The 3,926-nt window shown below is 31.3% G+C and overlaps 1 long non-coding RNA gene across 5 annotated transcripts; it reads left to right on the top strand.

Moving 5' to 3' along the window:
* Nucleotides 1-689: 689 nt before the first annotated feature.
* On the top strand, nucleotides 690-3,196 carry LOC110916444. Of its 5 annotated transcripts, none has more exons than XR_004883706.1 (4): nucleotides 690-754; nucleotides 1,964-2,067; nucleotides 2,285-2,416; nucleotides 2,758-3,196. It is a non-coding gene; the product is annotated as an uncharacterized LOC110916444 (long non-coding RNA). The 5 variants fall into 5 exon arrangements; XR_002579759.2 differs by having other exon boundaries at nucleotides 2,275-2,416; XR_002579761.2 differs by lacking the exons at nucleotides 690-754; nucleotides 1,964-2,067 and adding an exon at nucleotides 2,080-2,200 and having other exon boundaries at nucleotides 2,275-2,416.
* The last annotated feature ends 730 nt before the right edge of the window (nucleotides 3,197-3,926 follow it).

Genomic DNA, 3,926 nt, shown 5'->3' with positions numbered 1-3,926 from the left:
AAACTTCTGATTTTGGACAATGACGGCAAACCTACTAATAAAACGACAAATGTAGTTTACAAAGAAGTATTTCGTGACTTGTGATCTCCATGTACTCATTCATCGTTCGATCATTCATTCCATGTAACTGTTCTCTAAAATGATCCATAACATTTTTTTGAAGTCATTTAATGTTTATTTTTTTTTTTTTGTTTTTTAATCAATTTTGTTAACGTAATACAAAACATGTATACTCATACACACACTTAAATATTAACCTAAAATTCTACATAAATAAAAAGTACGTTGACTTATAATTCGCTATCCATTATCTTCCATAAACACAATATTACACAAATTTGCATCATCATGTATCTCGAGATATTAAATTATTTGTCTCATTGTAGTTTACTAATTTATTATTACTTGAACGGTTATTTAATTCAAACGATTAGTTCAATAAATTAAACTTATTCATTTGTGTTTTAGTCCACCCGCGAACCTCGCGGGTTCTTAAACTAATCTATAGAATATAATAAAAGAAACCAGTTTCTTCATACGTGTCAGCCTTTAACCTCAGCAGAAAATTCCCACCAAAAACCTTTTACCCGGATGCCTTTATTCGCGGATCTAAACCCTGACCCATGAACTAACATTGGATCCTATATAATCTCTTATAACCCTTTCCCATGCCCTATTTTCCATCGTCTCCTGTTTGGTAATCTATCACTGAAGAACGAATTCTTTGTCAATCGCTTGATTCGTCCTATTACAGGTAGAATTGATCTCTTTCTTCTTTATTATACGTTAAATATTATCGTTTTTGTTTGAATTTTGTGACGTGAATTCTCCATGTAGATCGATTTAGTGATATGTTTACGTTTCGTTTGTCTATGTTTGTTTTATTTGTAGAGATCGGTCTAGGTTATTGATGTTTGGTTGTTTGGATACTGTTGAAACAAAGCTCCTTTTGGTATGACATGAATTAGGGCTTCCATCAGTTTTTAGAAATTGAGATGTTATTTCTGGTCCCCATTTATATGAATTGATGATTCATGAACAAGGGGAACATACATACCTATGAAGGAGATCTAAGAAGAGAATAAGGGTTAGGAGGTGGTGACGACTGTTGTTGTCTAGGGTTTTGTGTGAGAATGAAGGAAGCGAATAAGTGGCTATTTATTTTGTTATTATATTTGGTATTTATATTTTACGGAATATTTGGCTACACTTTTATAGTGTTCTATGAAGTGGTTGTTTGATTCGAGTTGAGCATCAAGTTGGAACACAATTGAACAAAACTGAGCCACAATTCGAAAGTAATGGAAAAATGAATGGTTATTGTTTTGGTTTATAACTGGTTCGGTCCTAAGTTTGATCATGAATATATTTTTAACTGAGATTAAGAAACTGCAATTCTAAAATAATATATTTTCTAATTTAAAAGAAAAGATTCCAACTGGGGAAATTTGCATCGGATTAAAAACCCATTTTCAAGAATTTTTCTCTCACAGGAGACGTGTACATCAAATATATAAACACATGTAATACACATTATTTCTTCTCGAAATGCTTGTCTACATAGAGAATGTGATAATTTCAAATATATTGGTAGGACATTTCACTACTTACAAAATTGTGAGAACCACATATTGTAATTGTACACAACCGTAATTTGTAACAACTTGAAATCAGAGACCATAGCCGTAATTTGGCCAAGCACTGTTTCAAGTTGAGCTATACACATTGTTCAACTTTGCTTAACAATACGATATGGTCTTTTAAATTCTAAATGTGAGAATGCTATGAGACGCATAAGTTATAATGGAAATTTATGTGTCAACGGAGATTATGTAAGTAAATTTGTCTTAGAGCAATGATTCTTATACCCCAAACCAGAACAAACTAAGCAATGTCCATTTTTTACGTCTTTTATGTTTCATTTGGTGAGATCTAAATCTCTTTATTTTCTTAATGCTAATAGAGGTACAAAGAAGTTGGACTCGACACCAGCGTTTTGACTAGAGTTGAATATGGGAGTAGAAGTTCACGAGCTGGCGGCTAAAGGTCCAATGCTACAGCCTACAGGTAAGTAATTAATAGATTTCTTCATTTCATTATTAGAGAGGTTCATTTCTTTTCTCATTAATCATGTTGACAAGAGGACATCATTGACTTACATGTATGATTGTGGTAACTAACTGACTGAGAACAACTAGAGGTGATCTCAAAGTGGTAAACAACTTTTTTTTTCTTTTGTTTTTCAATACTTATACTCTGTGCCTTATGAATCAGTTGTTACTAGGTACTATCTTTTTGAAAATTTGAATAGAGTTTGAACCTTTGTGGACGCAAAAAAGATATGAAAAAGGAAGTTCCTGTGTTGATCGATAAGTTTCCAGAATGTGGGTTGCGTTCTTTGGCTATTGCAAAACAGGTCTGCATTTATATCATTTTTATTTGCACCCTTTTATAGTTTTTATGTTTCATCATGATTCCTTACTCTCACCGTGATAAATTTTATGAAAGTTTATAACAGATAAAAAAGAAAGTCCTTGTGGTTCATGACAGTTTGTTGGATTGTTGTCCTTTTTTGACCCACCAAATGGTAGTGTTGAGACCATTTGCAAAGCTCTCAATTTTGGGGAAATGTGATGATGATTATCGGAAAATAATTATATTTACTGATATTGGAGTTAATAATAATAACTATTATCATAGTTAGTATTTATTATTAAAACTTTATAACATAAAACATTTATTTTTATCAAAATATAGGTGTTCAACTTGATATTGCTAAGAAGACTGGTAGACGACTTGGTATGAGACAAACATGTACCCTTCTTCTTTACTTGGTGGCCACAAGGATTTATCTATAGCAACTTTTTGTATTCAAGAGTTCATTGAGAAAGCTCATGGATTTTGATGAAAGCCAAAAGCTCACATTGATATTGATATTGCTCATGCTATATATGATGCTATCATGGTGCAGACAATATTTGGTGACAATGGCGAATCTCCTATATTTGTTGTAAAGTGGTGGATCTGTTTGAGAGAGGCCACGTATATATATATTTTTTAGTTTTTGAATATTTGCTCTGCAATTAAATAGTCAATATTACTATTTTTATACTATTTTGGTATTCACGCTCGGTTGGGAAAACATATGTATTGTTATTAGATTGAGAATCGTTTATATTGAAGCCCACACACACTATATTTTATTTTGTATTTATTTAATGAATGTTATTTTCGTTATATTTTTATATATTATACAACTTAAATTGTTCAACTCGTGTATATGGCTATAAACGAACCGAACGTTCAACAAACAAGTTGTGAATTGTTCGGCGGGAAGTTTGTAAATGTTTGTTAATTTAAATGAACAAATTGGATTATCATGTTCAAAGGCAAGAATCGTGGTTGCGATGTTTTTCGAACCAAGATTTAACAAGTTGTGCAGCTTTATGATGTGTAAGGTTAAACCTGAATGTAAATTACTGAACTGTAAGTTTTCTTTTCAGTTCAAGAAAAGTTCAAACCATCGGTTTGGTTCATTGTTGTGGATTGTAGTTGTTTCACTAAACCAAAGCGAACTGAGAAACCATTTGTATAGATCAACTTTTAATCAGTTTATAAAGTATACTTCTTTTACATAATTATTAACTTTATTTCTTTTACAAATGTTGATTTTTGCGATAAATGTATGGAATCCCATTAAAACTCATTAATGATGATTAACTTTCTCATGATCTAAAATTGGAGTCCTCTATTATTGTTAGTATTTTAACATGTTTTTCGTATGAATATGATAGTATTAGTCATTTAGTCTTGCACCTCCTAGATTAAACTAAAGGGATAATCAAACATATATTTCTTTTGTTTATGTTTTATTGCGTGTAGTTGTGTACCTAAATATGTAGTAAACGTACAACTATAATATTATC

This window comes from Helianthus annuus, chromosome 16 (genome assembly GCF_002127325.2).
Source record: "Helianthus annuus cultivar XRQ/B chromosome 16, HanXRQr2.0-SUNRISE, whole genome shotgun sequence".
NCBI classification, from domain to species: Eukaryota; Viridiplantae; Streptophyta; class Magnoliopsida; order Asterales; family Asteraceae; genus Helianthus; species Helianthus annuus.
The sequence above is the reverse complement of the archived record's forward strand: the minus strand, read 5'-3'. Positions and strand labels throughout refer to the sequence as shown.